The sequence below is a fragment of the Notamacropus eugenii genome, chromosome 3 (assembly GCF_028372415.1).
Source record: "Notamacropus eugenii isolate mMacEug1 chromosome 3, mMacEug1.pri_v2, whole genome shotgun sequence".
In the NCBI taxonomy this organism is placed as follows: domain Eukaryota; kingdom Metazoa; phylum Chordata; class Mammalia; order Diprotodontia; family Macropodidae; genus Notamacropus; species Notamacropus eugenii.
Window position 1 is genome coordinate 202,411,399 of NC_092874.1, and position 19,626 is coordinate 202,431,024.

The 19,626-nt window shown below is 38.9% G+C and overlaps 1 protein-coding gene and 1 pseudogene across 1 annotated transcript in view; both read left to right on the forward strand.

The window, feature by feature from the left end:
- The window catches only part of TSPAN11 (tetraspanin 11), a 159,896-nt gene that overhangs the window by 56,080 nt on the left and 84,190 nt on the right, over window positions 1-19,626 (forward strand). The gene's annotated exons all lie outside the window — the stretch shown is intronic.
- Window positions 8,384-9,261, forward strand: LOC140531353 (ras-related protein Rab-28 pseudogene; annotated as a pseudogene).

Genomic DNA, 19,626 nt, shown 5'->3' on the forward strand with positions numbered 1-19,626 from the left:
GGCCATTTCTCTTTTAATGAGATGTTAAGTCTTGCAAAAATTTAGACAAATTTTGATCAGTAATAGGGGTACATGCTGAGCAGAGAAAAGCGAGAACTGAGGACTCAGTTCTCTTACTCATCAACTTTGCATTGGGAGAAGCCAATGTTTGATAATCTTTCCTCTACTTTCCATTGAGGAGTCAGGGAGGAACAGGCTTTGAGAAAACTACTTTTCCACCAGTGGTCTGTCAACTGGCCTTCTATTCAAGTATTACACTGGACCTGAAAACCTGTTCCTCAAAGAGGAAGAGGGCTTTGATGAGACAGGCAAAGCCAAAAGCATAAAACAGGGCCAGGTAAGAAACTCCATTTGTTAAACCCAGCCCCTGAGGACATAAAGTAGTTCCTGGAATCAGCCTTCAGTGAGTACCCCAGTGGATAGCTCATCTTTATAGTTTAGTCTTATTGTAGTGCTAAGCAGCACCGTGGATTGAGCATTGAATGGGAATCAGAAAGACTCTTCTTTGCGAGTTCAGATCCAGCCTCAGATACTTACTAGCTGTATGACCCTAGGCAAGTCACTTTGGCTATCTTTGCTTTAGTTCTTTATCTGTAAAATGAGCTGGAGAAGGAAATGGCAAATACTTAGTGTCTTTGCTAAGAAAATCCTAGATGGGGTCCCAAAGAATCAGACACAACTGAAACTACTCAACACCAAAGTACAGTCTTACTTCTATTCATAGCTTCCAAGATATGGCCTTAAGACAAAGGTTCTAAGCCTTTTTTGTGTCTTGGATCTCTTTGCCAGTCAGGTCAAGCTTTATGGACCCCTTCTCTGAATCATATTTGTAAATGCATAAAATAAAATACTTAGGACTACAATGGAAACCAATTATATCAAAATACATTTGTCAAATTATTTTTTAAAAAACAAAGTTGTGAAACTTAGGTTAAGAACCCCTGCCTTGGGGACATGGGGACCTTCTGGGAGTCTCCTCTTTCTCAGAAGTAGAATAATAGTCTTGATAAGAAGTTGATGGACTGACCAATGCTACATTCTCATAGAGCATAGAACCAGCTAAACCACTGGTGATTTCCTGTCTCATCCATTTTAAACAGGGAGTACTAGTAGGTATAACTTTGAACAGTTGACATTGGCTGTACAAAGATTAACAACTAGGCTGATAGGGAGCCTGCACCACCCCCACTCTGTTCAGGGTTAATACCCTGGGGATCTTTCTAGGCCCTAGGCCAATAGACCGCCTGGTGAGCTGATCTCCACTAAATTAATGCACAATTTTTCTCAATAAAGAGAGGTGACTACAAAGCACACAGACTGTCTGGGAAAATTCCTAGTTTAATAAAATCATACAACCCTATCAAAAATAACTCTGTTCATTGCAGTATGATTTATGATAACCAAAAACTAGAAACAATATATATGTAATAATCAGGTCACGTATTCCATGTTCCCTCCTGCCTGATCTCGGCTTCTCTTCTCTTAAAGTCATGTTGGTTCAAATCTCAGCATTTTAGCTAGTTACTGGGGTGACCTTGAGCAAGTCACTTAACCCTCCATGGGCTTTAGTTTCCTCAACTTTAAAATAAAGGAATTGGACCTGAAAACTTTTAAAGTCCCTTCTAGCTCTAATTCTAAGATCTTAAGGTTCGATGAAATGCTAGGGACCCCTCTTTCATGAGAACTGATATTCTGCCTGAAGGGAAGGACAAAGTATTGTGCCCCTTCCCACCATTCTAGATCTTAAATTCCAAGATGGATGAGCATTTAAAGTTCACCCATTGGGTGAGTTGATAATTACCATCGTGCCAACCACATCATGACTTGGTAGTCAAGCTTTCTAAGAGTTGTTAACAGCCAAGAATCATTGTATTGAGCAGGAGAGGAAGATGGTCGACATAGGAAGCCAAAATCTGACTGACTGGAGGAAAATTGCTATACCAGTAGAGATCAAATGAGCAGGAGTGGAGAATTAGATTAGTTCTATCACATGGAGTTGGTAGTCAGAAGCAGAAGTTGGGCTGAGAGGAAGGTATTGGGATGAGCCAAAGGTTGTAAGAGAGGTGAGGAAAACCAAATAAATCTGGGCATGGGGAACTGATTAGCATTTTGCCATGCTCATTGTGATCCTCAACATAGCATGCTCTCAAAGTGGGTCACTGCATGCCAGTACTATCCCCTGGAACTTTTGAAATGGATGTTGGGCAATTCCAAAGGATCCATTACGAAAAATGCCACCCACTTCCACAGAAAGAAGCCATAGAATCTGAATGCAGATCAAGGATACCATTTTCACTTTCTTTGATTTTTTTAATGGTTTGTGGTTTCTTCCACACCATGAAATATGTTTTGCATATGGAAATATGTTTTGCATGATGGCACATGTATAACCTATATCAAATTGCTTACCATCTTAGGGAGGGGGAGAGGAGGAAGAGGAATTTGAAAGTCAAAAATTTTAAATGAATATTAAGAATTATTTTTACATATGATTGGGAAAAATAAAATATTATTCATTAAAGAAAAAAGAAATAGATATCAGGGTCTGGATTTAATGCAGTGAAACATGTAGGAGGCTGCTTCTGGGAGTTCCTTCAGGCTCAAGCATTATTTGGTTCTGCCTGAGTGATGTGAGGTTCTAGAGAGGAAAGATCTCCAGAAAGGGAGCAGGTGAATTATTTGGGCACATAATCATCTTAGAATCAGAAAACAAGTTCAGTCCTTGGCCCTGACACTAAGCAGCTGTGCAACCTGCCCCCCCCCCCAAAAAAAAGTCACTGAATTTCTCTGTTCTCTTCCCTTATCTCTGAGGTAGAGATATAACATAATATGATACAATATGATGTGATACAATATAATATATAGATGATATGATATGCTATAATGTAATATAACATATTATAGTATATGTAATATATAATATTCATATATGCACCTTATAAGCTTGTTATAATGAAAGCACTTCATAAAACACTCTGTATGTGTGTGTGTCTCTGTGTCTGTGTGTGCGTGTCTGTGTGCATGTGTGTTTGTGTGCGATTACTAAGAGGAATGTGCTAGAAAAGAACATGGTGCTAGGTTTCTGCAAAAAGCAACGGAGGCTATCCCAGAGTGCAGTTACACGGAGGAACTCAACTGGGCAGCCAACAGACTGTTAACAAAGGAGCTGCTTGAGAGGAAGAGTGGATTTTTTTTTTAAATCCAGATTTCTCTGCACTTTCAAGTTAAAAATACACAAACCCTGAGATCATGTTTGACTTCAGAACAGCTTCAGAGTGGCTTGGTTTGGGGCTCCTTATTAATGTAGGGTGATTCAAAGCTTTGTTCCTTAGCCATTTTTGCATGTAAACAACATGAACAAAAGGTTTAAGGTAAAGGATGCTATTTAGTAATCCTATTAGCCATTTTTCATCGTGCCTTCTTTCTATCTATTTATTTGCATGGCAAGACCCAAAGGTCCTGGGGTAGCTTATCTGATCTGATCAGGAAAGAGTATGGTGTCCCTTTAACCTCCCTTGTTCTGAATAGTGTACCTCTATTAATCTACCGTAAATTCAAGTTCACTTTTTTAGTAACTAATTCAGATGCCCCTGAGAAAGGAAAGATTCCAGGATGGAATGGAACCTTAATAACTCATGAACCCCAGTCTTAACTCTGTCATCATTCTACCTTCTGGAGTCCACACTCTTGTTGGTTGCAGTATTCTCACTGATCCCTTGGGGGAGCAAATAGCAGAGCAGTGTCTCTAGGAAGTTATCATGGTGGGTGTTTCTAGTCTATAAAACACATAGGAACTTGCTAGGGTGCCCTTGGAGGAGGAATCTTGTTCTTCTATTTCACTCCCTCCATACACACGCACACATCCCAAGTCCAGCCCATCATCCTACACAAAATGTGCCGATGCATATCAGCTGTCCCCCTTCCTCTTCCTACTTCCTTCAAACTTGCCACCTTCCTCATCAAAACATTGACAAAAAGAAGGAAAGAAATATAGGGCTATCAAGGCCTAGCCAGGATGTCTTCTCATTGAGCCAAAAAGCCCTTCTCATTGGCTGGGAAATGGTAGGTGAGTATGATATATCCACAGGGCCTGGATTTTGAGTACTGACCAGGCCACTGACCCTGTTTGACCCTAGATCAATCTCATCACTTCTCAGAATTTATAAATGAAAGCCATTGGTTGAATCATACCACATTGTAGGTGGGTTGCATTCCAACCAAATTAAAATAGAATTGGGAAATTTGTACCAAAATTGTGTTTGTTCTTCGTTCTCAAAGAGGACCATGACATCAAGATGATGACATGAGTTGTAGTTGACTTTGATTTGAGTGAGGGAGGGCTGTGCAAGGTCACCAACCTCACTTTCTTCTCCTGAGCCATCTGGGTCCAGTGGACTGATATTCATCAGGATGACTAGAGATGGCACTGGATGCAGTGTGAGACCCTGGCCCTTTCAGGTTAAGGTCTTATCACATTCTCACTTTGAGTGAAATACACCCATTCAATGAATAGATTTCTTTAAGTAGCTGCTCAAGGGATGGCCCCTTTAATAAAAAAAAAATCAGACTTGGAAGAGAAGATCCTCAGGATAAAAAGAAGTAGAAGATATATCGACAATATCACATTTTAAAACTAAATCAATATGTGATCTACAGAATGTTTGTTTCTTTGAACTTGACACTGCTAGTTTAAATGATCTCAAAGCTAACCTTGTGTGATTCTTTGGGAAAACCCCAAGAATGACCTACATATAAATGTATTGGAAAAGGGAAAGGGAAAGAAAATGTCTAATGATATATAAAATGGGGCCTCCCATGGATTCATAGAATTTGGATCTGGTAGGAACTTTAGAGATGAGCTAGTCCAACCTGCTTACTTTACTGATGAAAAATTTGAGCCCCAGAAAGGAGAAATCACTTGCCCCAGGTTGAACAAATGGGTAAGTGACTAGTGGTAGATCAGGACCCTAAAACAACCAGGAGCAAGAATGTGGAGAAATAGGGTCATACTCAGATCTTTTGGTTTTGAGTACTTTCCACCACACCGCATTACCAGCTCTTCACTTATTTCAGAGAATTGTAGAATCTCCATGTTAGAGGGCACCTTGATGGTCATCTCATGCTCCTTCTTGCTTAGCATTAGTCTCCTCTACATTATCCATGCTGGTTGTGGCCTAAGCCTCAGAGTGCAGGAGATTGCTCAGGGTGCCCTAGTTCAGCTCTCAGGTCTTCATCATCTCCCATCTGAATTATCCTCCTAAATGGTCACTTCTATCCCATGTTTCTCTTCACTCTGATTCAACCTCCCCACAGACACTAAAGTGATTTTCCTGAAGCACAAGTCTGACCCTGTTACTCCCCTGATCAGTAAACTTTAGTGACTCTCTATATCAAATATGATCACCTGTTTAGCTTTTAAAGCCTTTTACAATCTGGCCCCAATCTACTTTTCAGTTGTCTTATTTATTTCCCTTCTCCAACTCTGTGGCCCACAGTCAATTCTGACCATCTTGAAGTTCCTTACGTATAACTCTTAATCTCCTAATTTCATATTTTCACACCAAATGTCCCCCATTCCTGAAATGCACACTCTCTTCTTAACTTTTCCTCTTGTCATTGCTGTTTAGTCATTTCAGTCATATTTGACTCTTAGTGACTCCATTTGGGGTTTCCTTGGCAGACACTTGAGTGTTTGTCATTTCCTTCTATAGTTCATTTTACAAATCAGGAAACTGAGGGAATAGGTCACTTGCTCAAGGTCACACAACTAGTAAATGTCTAAGACAAGATTTAACTGCTCTTCCTGACTACAGACTTGGCACTCTATCTACTACACTACCTAATTGTCCCTATAATTTTTCTTTTAGAATCCTTTATTTAGTTCAAAACTTAGCTCAACTGCTACCTCCTACAGGAAGCCTTTCCTGACCACCATCAGCTGCTAGTTAGTGCCCTCTACACTAGTCTGTAAAACACATAGGAACTTGCCAGGATGCCTTTGGAGAAGTAATCTTGTTCCTAAACATTAATTTATTAACTCATATTTATTTTATGCATCTTTTGTGCACACTTATATGTATTCCCTCTTCTCCTCCAGTAAAGTGTAATCTCTTTAATGGCAAAGACTATTGTACTATTGTCTTTTCATCTCCAGCATCTAACACAATGCCTGACACATATATTTATGTTGGTTGATTGATTGATGAGTTCATGCTCAGCATCCTTTCAAATTTAGCAAGATTGAACTTTATCCATACTTTCTCTAGCAGAACCCTACAAAAATACATCTTTTCCTCCCCTCCCTTTTCCTGCTTAGCTTCATATAGCTCCAATCAACCCTGAATGTTGGCTCACTAATTTATTATTTTAATTAGCAGCAGGATTGTGCTAATGATCAACACTTATCCAAGAGCTCAGTTGTGCCAGATTTTAAAGAAAACAAGACAATCCACATACTTACCTTGCCTGGGAGACTGTGTTGCCCTTTGTGAAATAACAACCCTGGCTTGGAAACTAGCTTGCTAGTTGGAGTTTACCTGTGGAAAAGAGGAAAATTGTCTTCCTGGAGGAAGTATGGATCACAGCCCAAGATTCAGCCCAGTGGGATATCTAGTACAGTAGGAGAGACATATCATCAAAATTCCTTGTCATGTGAACTGGGCTAGTTCTTTTCCTTAGAAGGTATAAAACTATAATTGAGATTTAGGACACAAAAACCTCCAGTCATTGACATGACTTCCTGAGTACAAAAAGCTCTCCCAGATGTTTTGACCAGTGGACCATCATTGGCAATACGGAGACAGGGAAGGACAGAGGATTCAGTACTTAGCTGAGTCAATTGATTCAATGCAGCATCATTGATATATATCCTTCTTGAATATCTTTCCCCTGCTGTGGCTAAGTAAATCTTTTGCTCTCTGTTAAATGGACTGCACGTGTCTCATTTCTTCCTAATATCAAACCTGCTACAAACAGAAATGCAAGAGGAAGATACACAGGCTTCGAAGGGTAGAAGGTGTCAAGCCACAGTTTAGACTGATGTTGGCTAGAGAAGAGTAACAGAGATCCTCCTGGGTAATCCTTAGCAAGGTAGGAACTGGGAATTAGAGCCAGGAGGGGACTCCTCCCTGATTCCCCTCCAATTTGAATTTTTTTGTCCAGTATAAAGAAACTACTGAAAATGAACCTGAAGCCAGACAAATAAATCATGTGTTCAAGCATTATTACTGATGAACTTCCGTCTCCTGGGTAATCATGTATCATCCATCCTGAGAAAGGGTGGATTAAATTGGAAGATGGACTGGCTGTTTTTCTCTAGTCTCACAGTCCTTTCCAGCAGTTATAAGACTTATTCAGACTTTCACAAAATAATCGGACCAGTAATACATAAAGCAAAACCTTTTTATTATAGTGTGCTTTAACCCATGCAAAGGAAGACTCAGGACCAAAACAAAATACTTAGAGGGGAACAGTGACAACAAAGTAAGAGCTGGGTCTCTATCTCTAGAGAGGACAAATACAACCAGGGGTAGGTCAAGAAAGGGGTCAGTCACTAGAGCCAAAGGCTTGACAGCTGTCAGGTCAGACAACTGAAGGAAGAGGATCAGTGCTGGTACTTCAGAGTGGCTGCACTCAGACTTGGCACACCCAGCTCTGCCAAGCTCTCTGTAACTCCTGTTCTCTGCAGAATGGCTGGAACACAATTGTTTTCATTCAGTTCAGTCATCATTTATTAAACACATAATGTTATATGTTTCACACTATGCTAGGTGCTGGATGAAATAATCCTTGCCATCCGGAAGTTTGCCTGAAGAAGGAAAGGAACGATATGGGATAATAGTTTAAGAAAATGATCATGTCAAGTGAAGGGGAAGGGAACCACTTGATGATAATGATGACTGATACTGACGTAGAGTTTAAATGTTTACAAAACACTTTACATTTACTATCTAACTTGGTCCTCAAAACAGCCAAGTGCTACTGTTATGCCATTTTATAATAAATGAGGACACCAAAGTTCAGAGAGATTGTGACTTGCCCATGGTCATACATCAATTAAGTATTTGAGGAGCACTTCAAACTGAGTTCTCCTGGAGTTCTGGAACTTCCTAGAGCTCTCTACCTCAGGCTCTTGGTAAAGAGAAATTTTCCTTGATTTGCAGCCCAGGATTTTTACCATTAAACAACACTGCCTCTAGAAGTAAGGTATAGAATTGGAAATTAAAATATGTCCCATCCATCACTGGTGATCATTCAATGCAGTGCAAATAAACAAAGGTTTGAGGAAGAAGACATACTATAGAATTATAAAATTCAAACTTGGATGAGTCCTTAGAGATTACCCAGGACAGCATTCTCATTTTGAAAAATCCATTAGGTTGGGAACTTCACAAGGGAAGGGACTGTCTTTTTTGTCTTCCTTTTTATCAGCACTTAGCATAGTGCCTGGCACAGGGTAGGCAGTTAATAAATTCTTGTTGACTGACTGGAAGGGTTCTTAACCTGTAGTCAATAAACTTAGTTGTTTTCAAAAACTATATATTTTGAAGGGGGACTGGTGAGGGTGATTCACCCTGGATCCCACCAGTAGTTGCTGAGCTGGAAGGGTGAGGGATGCTCTACCCGAGCACCTCGCAGCCCTGACAGTCCCCAGCTGACTCTCCAGTGGGTAGTGGGGCAGGCCTGCTCCCTGGGTCACCATGTCTGACTTGGGGGAAGAATGTCAGAACCGGCAACTCAAAATTGTCTTGCTGGGTGATGGCAGCTCTGGAAAGACCTCCTTAGCTCTATGCTTTGCTCAGGAAGCTTTTGGGAAACAGTACACACCAACTATAGGACTGGACTTCTTTGTGAAAAGGATAACATTGCCTGGAAACTTTAATGTTACTCTACAAATTTGGGATATATTATATCCCAACAACATTAAGCAGCAAGATGTTGGATAAATACATCTATGAAGCTCTCTTGGTGTATGACATTACCAATGACCAAAGCTTTGAGAATTTAGGCTAGTATAGCATGGTGAATGAAGAAAGTGAATGAAGAGTCAGAAACACAGCATTGGTGGTCTTAGTGGGCAATAAATTGATTCGGAGCCGATGAGGACAGTAAAACCCAATAAACACCTACAGTTTTGCCAGGAAAGTGGCCTCAACAACCATTGTTTTGGGAGCAAAGACAGGATACTGTGTCTTCTTGTGTTTTCATTGAGTTGCTGCTGAAATCCTTGGGATAGGAGTAAACAAGGCAGAACTTGAATAGTTGCAGAGGGTGGTGAAGGCAAATACTGGAAACTATAATCAGGAGCTTGTGTCAAAAACAGTTCACCCTCCTAGAAGCTCCATGTGAACTATTCAGTGAACACATTTTTTCTTTGTAATGATCAGTTTGGCAGGCTGCACACCTTTCACATGGATGAGCTCAAGGACTGCTAAGAACTTTTTGTTTTAACATTGGCCATCTCTACAGCACAAATGAAAAAACAAACCACTACACTATTTGGGTTGCAAAGCAGCAGGCAGTCTCTTGAATTGTCAAGGTTTCAGCCATTGTACTGCACATTTTGAAACCAAAATCGAGAGTCTATTCTTTGGAGTTATGTTGCTTCCTTAGATATAGTGATGTCTATCTGTATTCTCTAAGAATGGCTACATGTCTTTAACCAGTGTTTCCATAAATTAGGATGCCTGTATTTGAAAACCACCCAAATCCACGCAAGATATTTTGCTGCATCGCTGTCTGATCCTGTGGTCTAAATTCAGATGTAGCAAAGTGAAATTCACATGCTTTTGTCAGAGAAAAACAGTTAAACAAATAATATATTTATCTAGAAATAATTTAGAAGAAGTTCCTTTGGTATATATAGAGTGATCAAAACTGTACAAAGCTGTATCTAATTGAAAATGCTTAAAATAAGTTAGATTTTAAAAGGGGTTAGACTAAATTCTAAAAAGAATATTTTTTCATTTTAAAAATATTTTGAAGATTTATTTCAATATAATTGATTTCTTTTGTAATCCTCTGCATTTTAATTTATGCATTTAAAAACATTACTCTGAGAAGTAGTTCATAGGCTTCACCAGACTGTCAGAGGGGGTCCATCCATCTCTCTCTCTCTCTCTCTCTCTCTCTCTCTCTCTCTCTCTCTCTCTCTCTCTCTCTCTCTCTCTCTTTCTCTTTTACATACACACACACACACACACACACACACACACACACATGAACTCCTGTTACAGAGGAAGAAATGAGAATTATTGCCTCAGTTTGCACAGTGAGTTAATGAGAGTGCTAAAAGTGGAACCCTATCTTCTCCCAGGCTACTGCTTTTATCATTGCTACATACTGACTCTCCACTCAATGCTCTTATTTCTCTCAATACTCATGAATTCTATCACCTCTATTATGGCAGAAATGGGAAATTCTTAGGTATACAAAAAAATATCAGTATATGGTTCTCACTCTTCATGATCTCAGAGCTGTCATTGATCATTACGTAACAGTAAATGTTCTGAGCTCAGTCTCTTCAGAAGACCAAAGAAATTCATTTTACAAGGTGGAGTTGGAACAAAGCCAGCATAGTGCATAACTTAGCAGTCATTTATGCGTTTTCAATATTTCATATCCATACTCATATGCAGTGTAGCATAGGGGAAGAATGCTGAACTTTTATCATTACAGTTAGAGGACTGGATTTGAATTCTAACTTTACTAATTACTAGCTGTAGGACCTTGAGAAATTCATTTAGCCTCTCTTGGACTTCAGTTTCTTCATCTGTAAAGTTAAGGGGGTTAGGCTAAATGTGTTACAAGGTTCCTTCCAGCTCATGGAAAGAGTTAACCTTGTTAATGTTTTCTTAAACTTGATCTTGCCCCAACTTGCTGAGTGTTGTAAAGAGAGTTAAAAAGTCTGTATCCAAAGGGGCTAAAATCCTGGCATTTTATTCTGGAGTGATCCAGTGATCCAGCTGCCAACCTGAAAACAAAGTTTAGAGCATTCACTCCACTGTCACCCTGTTCACAGGTATATTCTAAATCAGGGGTGGGGAACCTGCAGTCTGGAGGCCACATGTGGCCCTGTAGGTGCTTAAGTATGGCCTTTTGACTGAATCTGTGAAGTCTGACCTCGAGACAGCAGGTTCCACATCCCTAAATTCTAAATCATCAGAGCAGATGGGGTTAGATTGACATACATCCATGTCATCTCCCATTAGAATGTAAGCAAGAACTGTTTAACTTCTGTCTTTGTATACCTTGTGTGAGCTTGTCAATTGATTTGTTTACTCCTTTCAACTACAAAATTCCCTGATTCTATGATCTACTCAATCTCTCACCTGAAACATGAATCATGTGTGTAACATCCTTTCAAAATAGTCATCAGTCTCTACTTGAACTTTTCAGTTTGCTTAGCCACTATTTTTTCATCTGTCTGAGAGTATTAGATTCAGTGATAAGTAAGAACTCTCCTCAGCAAAGCCAAGATGGCAGAGTAGAAAGACAGACCTGCAGTGGCTCTCCCCATAGCACATAAAGTACCTGTAAAAAATGACTCTAATCAAGTTCCGGAGCAGAAGCCACAAAACTACTGAGTAAAAGAGATTTCCAGCCCAAGACAGCCTGGAAGGCCAACAGGAAAGGTCCATCACACCAGGCTCAGAGCAGAACAGAGGGGTGTGGACAGGACTGGAGAAGGCTCCAGGGCATGAAATCATGGATAACAGCTGTGGTTCTCAGATTTCTCAATCCACAAAAGCCAAAGACAGCTTCAAAGGTCAGTAAAAAGGCTCTTTTATCCAGGCAAGAAGGGAGCAGGGTCGGGCCCCAGCCCTGGGCCCAGGGCAGTGGCAGTCACTGAGGTAGAAGCATTCATTTTTGGAGCTCTCTGCCTAAAGACTCTGGGGGAACTGAGCAGCCCATCTGGATCTCAGTCCTGAGTGGTGGTCCTGGGGTGACGAGAAGCACTAACATGGTGGAGCTGGTGGAGGTTCTGGAGAAGGAATACTACTTGCAGATCCTGGGCAGAAAAGACTGTTTGTGGGTTACTCCCAGACCAGAGTACAGGCCAGGAGAGGAGTAAACTCTCCTTTGATTGTGCCACCTTGGAGGAACAGAGAACTTACAGGTCCCTAGAATATACCCTCCTCCACTTGACAAAGGATTCAGAAGTCAAGTAACTGACTGGGAAAATGCCCAAAAAAGGAGCAAAAATAAAACTATAGAAGGTTACTTTCTTGGAAAAAAGGTATTTTCTTCCATCCTTTCAGATGAGGAAAAATAAAGCATAGCATCAGAGGAAGACATCAAAATCAAGGCTTCTACATCCAAAACCTCCAAAAAACAGTTATGCAGTGGTTTCAGGCCATGAAAGAGCTCAAAAAGGATTTTGAAACTCAAGTAAGAGAGATGGAGGAAAAATTGGGAAGAGAAATGAGAGTGATGCAAGAAAATCATGAAAAGTGAGTCAACAACTTGCTAAAGAAGACCCAAAAAAAATGCTGAAGAAAATAACATCTTTAAAAATAGACTTACCCAAATGGCAAAAAAAGGTCCAAAAAACCAATGAGGAGATTACAAAGCAAAATTAGTCAAATGAAAAAGGAGGTTCAAAAGCTCACTGAAGAAAATAGTTCTTTAAAGATTAGAATGGAGCAGATAGAAGTTAATGAGAAATTTTATGAGAAATCAAGAAATTATAAAATAAAACCAAAAGAATGAAAAAATAGAAGACAATGTAAAATATCTCATTGGAAAAAAACAACTGACCTGGAAAATAGATCCAGGAGAAAGAATTTTAAAATTATTGGTCTACTTGAAAACCATGATCAAAAAAAGAACCTAGACATCATTTTCCAAGAAATTATCAAACAAAACTACCCTGATATTCTAGACCCAGAGGGTAAAATAGAAATGGAAATAATTCACCAATCACCTCCTGAAAGAGACCCCAAAAAGAAAAGTCCTAGGAATATTGTAGCCAAATTTCAGAGTTCCCAGGTCAAGGAGAAAATACTACAATCAGCTGGAAAGAAACAATTCAAGTATTGGGGAAATACAATCAGGAAAACCCAGAATTTAGCAGCTTCTACACTAAGGGATCAAAGGACTTGGAATATTATATTCCAGAGGATAAAGGAGATAGGATTAAAACCAAGAATCACCTACCCAGCAAAACTGAGTATCATACTTGGGGGGGAAAATGGAATTTCAATGAAATAGAGGATTTTCAAGCATTCTTGTTGAAAAGATCAGAGCCGAATAGAAAATTTGACTTGCAAATACAAGAATCAAGAGAAGCATGAAAAGGTGCAAAGGAAAGAGAAGCCTTAAGGAACTCAATAAAGTTGAACTGTTTACATTCCTTCATGGAAAGATGTTATTTATAACTCATGAGATCTTTTTCATGTATTTTTCAGTATTAGGGTAGTTAGAGGGAATATATATATTTGCAGGTGGGTATGGGTATGTGTGTATGTGTATATTATATATATGGAGGTATGTATATATACATGAGTGCATGTGTGTTTATGTGTGTGCATGTAAGGAGGGGGGCTTGTGGTGAGTTGAATGTGAAGGGAGAATACTTAAAAAAAATAAAATTTACTGTTGAATGGAATGTACTAGTAGTAAGAGAAAGGGAGAGGTAGAATGTAGCAAATCATCTCACATAAAAGAAGGAAGAAAGAGCTTCTACAATGTAGGGAAAGAGGGGGGAGATGAAAGGAAATAATTGAGCCTTACTCTCATGGGATTTGGCTTAAGGAGGGAATAACACCCACTCAATTGGATATGGAAATCTATTTTACCCTGCAGGAAGGCAAGAGGGAAGCAGATAGGAGAGGGAAGATAATAGAAGGAACAGCAAATTGGGGAAAGGAATAATCAGAAGCAAACACTATTGTGGGAGGACAGGTCAAGGGAGAGAATGGAATAAATGAAGGGAAGGATAGCACAGAGGGAAATGTGATTAGTCTTTTACAGCATAAATATTATGGAAGTGCTTTGCCTTGTTACACATGTATGACCTATATTGAATTGCTTGTTTTATCAATGAGGGTAGGTGGGGAGGGAGGGAGAGAATATGGAACCCAAAGCTTTAAGAATGACTGTTAAAAATTGTTTTAACATGCAACTGAAAGTTAAACTATACAGGCAATGGAGTATAGAAAGCTATTTTGCCCTACAGGAAAATAGAGGGGAAGGGAGATGGAAGAAGGAAGGGTAAGAGAAGGGAGGACAGACTGGAGGAAGGGGTGGATGGAGTGCATGCTGTCTTGAGTTGGAGGGTGGGGAAAGATGGGGAGAAAACTTTGAATTCAAATTCTTGTGGAATTGAATGTTAAGAACTAAAAAATAAATAAATTACATATGTAAAAAAAGAAAAGAAAAGAACCCTCCCTAAAAACCCTATGATCTTGTGACCTTTGATGTCAGGGAATTCACTGTCTCCCACGTCAATGCATGACATTTTCTGATAGCTCTGATAAAAGGCCAATTACATCATTATATCATTTAACCTGACTAAAAAACACAGTACTAAAAATGGTCTGCATCTTGTATATTGAATTTGACATTCTATGTTACATATTGAAATTGGAATCTGCAACTCTAAGTCAACAATTTGTCTTGGCAGCTAAAAAACTAATGTTATCTTGGAATGGATTAAGAGATGCACTGTACACAATGAGGAAAGTTATAATCCTGTTGCTAGGACTAGCCATTAGTTATAGTCTTGAAATATATAACTATATATGTAACTTGAACTATATAACTACGTATATAACTGTAACTGTATAACTAGTTATCACCCTGAATTCCCCAGGCAGTTCACAAAAGGGGTCTTCTGTTCAGTTCTAGATGCCATATTTTGATGAGACATTTATAAGTTAGAGAGCACCCAGACAAGAGTGACCAAGGGGATGAAGAAACTTGAGATCATATGTCATGAGGATTAGTCAGAGGAACCAGAAATGTTTAACCTAGAGAAAAGAAGACTTGGTGTAGCAAATGGGGATAACATTATCACTGTCTTAAAGCATTTGAAGGGCTCCCTTGTGGAGAGATGCTAGACTTATACCCTTGGCACCACAGGCCTGAAGTCAGTAAAAGTTGCATGTTGAACTCTGATGAAGGAGACAACTTCCCTAATTAGAATAGTCCTAATTAGGACTATCCAAAAGTGGAATGGGTTTCTTTGGAAAGGAAGACCCTGTTGAGAGGCTCTAAAGTATAGATGAGCACTTATAAGGGAAAATTTTTAAAGAGATTCCTGTTTATTTATGGGTTGTACTAGATGACCTGTTAAATCCTTTTTGTTTCTTTGGAATCCTTTTTAAGATCAAGAATACAGAAGTGACTTAGCTCACTGGGGAAAACAATTGGGGAAAACCTGGCATTGGAGGTAGGATACCTCAGTTTGAATCCCGATTTTGCCACGATATGACTTCAGAAATCACTTAATCACTCTAAGCTTCATTTATATGTAACAAAATGTATAATTATAGAGCCTCACAGCTCTCACACAGTGTTTCTGGACACTTACTCTCTAGGCTGACATTCACTTCAATTTGCTCTTACACTGAAAAGTCTAGTTTCCCAGGATGGGCTTGTATTTCATTTTTCTCAGGGTGTCTAATGCCAATGTGATACCCACAGCAGCCACTGTGGATACGCATGTGTATTTCCAAGGTAAATTCACAAAATATAAAGCTCATAGATGAAGCCAAAATATTTATACAGATACTAGAAAGCCAGTTCTACTATGGTAACAACCAAGTTTGTACACATTACCAATAAAGGGAGCATGGCCATCCCCAAGTCTTCCCTCTGTAAGGCCTCCCCAGAAACAAGCTGCCTTATGCAAAATCACTCCCTCTCTCACTCACTCTAGCTATTCTGCTCTGCTCTGCCTGCTATCTCCCAGCTCTACCTCACTCGCTCTTCCTGCTGCACCCTTCCTGCTCCACCCATTCAGCAAGCTCCTCCCATCATGGGCTTTGTGTGATTCAAATTGTGGACTGGGCCAGAGCTCAAAGCAGGTCACATGGGCCTATTAAGGTGCAGAGAAGATCTTCAAATTCCCTTAGCATTATAAGGTACTAGAGTTTACCCTGTTTAGAGAGAATATATTCCCTCTACTCATGACTTTAGCTCTTGAGCCCCCATCAATGCACTTATATTTACAGAAATCAGTAACTCACAATAATGACACTTTTAGACCTTAAATATAACCATTCCCGTAGCAATAAAGCAAAAGAAATAATAATGTCATAGGTACTCATATATTAAATTATATACAGGAAAAATTAAATACATGAATCTCGGTCACACTTTCTGATTAATGCAATCATATCTGTGGGAAAGTAGCCACATACTTACAGAAATCTTTCAAGAAAACCTACGTATTCAAAGTAACTCACAGTTCTGTCTATAAGCTTGGATATATTTGTTCATTCAGAAATATTTGGCATTTAAGAAGCTACTTCTCTACTAACACCTTGACTGTTGATCCTTACTGCTCTTTAGTTGGGAAAATCCTCTTTTCCTTTCTTCTCAAACTGGCATAAAATTTGCAAGCTCTCTTAATTACAATCATCCCTAAAAGGGTATTGAAAAAGCATCATACACTTAATTTTGCTAAAGTTTCTTTTAAGCTAAAGAACTGCAGAGCTCATCAGGTAATACAATTCTAGATGACTATTCACTCACCAGATTGCTGTGTCATTCAATCAGATTGTAGCAGAGCTTATAGCAATACAATGCAGGTTGACTCTTTGGGCAAAGCATGCCAACCTAGCCGGTTGTTCACTGATCAGGAGTCTACATTGATCAATTAAATCTCAGCATCTCTTATTATAATAAAGTAGCTGTAAAACTTTCACCTTCCTGCTGTTCCCTCTAAAACCAAAAGAGGGCAGCAAAGAGCAACATGAACTTCTAGGCTTAACTTCTTTTCAGCTGGAGGGAGCACTGAAGGTCAAGAGCTGGAATTCCAATCTATTTAACCAATCAGGAGCTAGCTCTGAATCCCTTTTGTCAATGACTTATTCTTGATGCTTGTGTCTTCAAACATATCAGCCAAAGATGTTTTTCCATTCCCTGGTCAGCCTTTATTCCTGCCCTTTCTTGACTACCCTAGCCTCAGCGTCCTATATTTTCAGAGGCTTAAAGCAGAGCTTCACTTCTCACTTACAAGACAAAAAATCATTTAATCTCCCCTTTCAGATGAAAATTAACAGTCCTCAGTCTCCAAATAGTTTTATGATTTGCTTTCTTTTTTAAACACTCTGAAGTCTTAAAGCACTGGCATGGAAATGAGCTGACCTCTAGCTATCACCCTCAATAAGTTCTCAACATAGTCATGCCTTACAATCCTTAAAAAGGTTTTTTTCATGATCAAAAACTTTCAGTTTTAATAAAAAAAATTCTCTTCTGCCCTCTTTTTTTAAGCTCTTTTTAATTATTTCATAAAAATTTATTTCCAGTTTCAACATTCATTTCCACAAAATTTCAAATTTTCTCTCCATCTCCCCCCTTCTCCCACTGCAGGACAGTGTATATTCTGATTGCCCTTTCCTCCAATCTGCACTCCATTCTATCAACCCCTCCCCTTATCCCCTTCCCTTCTATTTTCCTGTAGGGTCAGATAGATTTCTATCTTACTTATATATCATTGCATTATATGTCATTGCTTATATATCGTATTTCCTAGCGGCATGTGAAAACAGCCTCTAACAATCATTTTTAAAGCTTTGAGTTCCACATTTTCTCCCTGCCCCAATCCCTACCCACTCTCATTGGAAGGGCAAGCAATTTGATAAAGGTTATACATGTGTGGACATGCAAAATACCTCCATAACAGTGACTAACTCTATTTCCCTCTATCCTGTCCCATCCTCCATTTATTCTTTTCTCTTATTTGACCTGTCCCTCTACCAAAGTGTTTGCTTCCAATTACACCTTCCCCCAATCTGCTGTCCCTTCTGTTATCCCCCCTCTCTTATCCCTTCCCCCCCTGCTTTCCTGTAGAGTAAGATAAACTTCCATACCTTATTGAGCATGTATGTTATTTCCTCCTGAAGTCAAATTTGATGAAAGGAAGGCTTACTTATTCCCTCTCACCTTCCCCTTCCTCCCCTACATTGTAAAAGCTTTTTCTTGCCTCTTTTTTGTGAGTTGGTTTACTATATTCTACCTCTCCCATTCTCTTTCTCCTAGTACATTCCTCTCAATGCTTAATTTTCTTAGATAGCATCCCTTCATATTCAGCTCACCTTCTGCCCTCTGTCTCTCTCTCTCTCTCTCTCTCTCTCTCTCTCTCTCTACATATATATATATGTATATATATATATACATATATGTATCTACACACATATATACACACACATATATGTATGTATATCCATACGTACATACATATACATATATATAATATATATGTATGTATATATATATATATATTCCCTCCAACTATCCTAACACTGAGAAAGGTCTCATGAGTTACAAATGTCATCTTTCCATGTAGGAATGTAAACAGTTCAACTTTAATAAGTCCTTTATGGTTTCTCTTTCCTCTTTACCTTTTCATGCTTTTTTTGATTCTTGTATTTGAAAGTCACATTTTTCTATTCAGTTCTGGTCTTTTCAACAAGAATACTTGGAAGTTCTCTGTTTCATTGAAGTTCCATTTTTTCTTCTGAAGTATTATACTAAATTTTGCTAGGTAAGTGATTCTTGGCCTTAATCCTATCTCCTTTGACCTCTGGAATATAATATTCCAAGCCCTTTAGTGTGGATGCTGCTAAGTCCTGTGTTGTCATGATTGTGTTTCCACAAAACTTGAATTGTTTCTTTCTGACTGCTTGTAATATTTTCTTCTTGACCTAGAAACTCTGGAATTTGTCTACAATATTCCTAAGAGTTTCCCTTTTGGGAATCTCAGGAGGTGATCACTGGATTCTTTCCATTTCTATTTTACCCTCAGAATATACAATATCAGGGCAGTTTTCTTTGATAATTTCTTGGAAGATGATGTCTAGGCTCTTTTTTTTGCTCATGGATTTCAGGTAGTCCAATAATTTTAGAATTCTCTCTCCTGGATCCATTTTCCAGGTCAGTTTTTTTTTCCAATGAGATATTTCACATTGTCTTCTATTTTTTCCTTCTTTTGGTTTTGTTTTATAATTTCTTGATTTCTCATAAAGTCATTAGCTTCCCTTTCCTCCATTCTAATTTTTAAAGAATTATCTTCTTCATTGAGCTTTTGGGTCTCTTTTTCCATTTGACTCATTCTGCTTTTTAAGGCACTTGTTCTACTTTTTAAGATATTCTTCTCCTTATTGGCTTTTTGGACCCCTTATGCCAATTGGGTTAGTCTAATTTTAAAGGTGCTATTTTCTTCAGCATTTTGGGGGTTCTCCTTTAACAAGCTATTGACCCGTTTCTCGTGATTTTCTCACATCACTCTCATTTCCCAATTTTTGCTCTACTTCTCTTAAGTTTCAAAATCCTTTTTAAGCTCTTCTATGATCTGAGACCAATGAATGTTTTTCTTAGGGACTTTGGATGCAGGAGCTTTGGCTTTGTTGTCTTCTTCTGGCTGTATGTTTTGATCTTCCTTGTCACTGATGATAG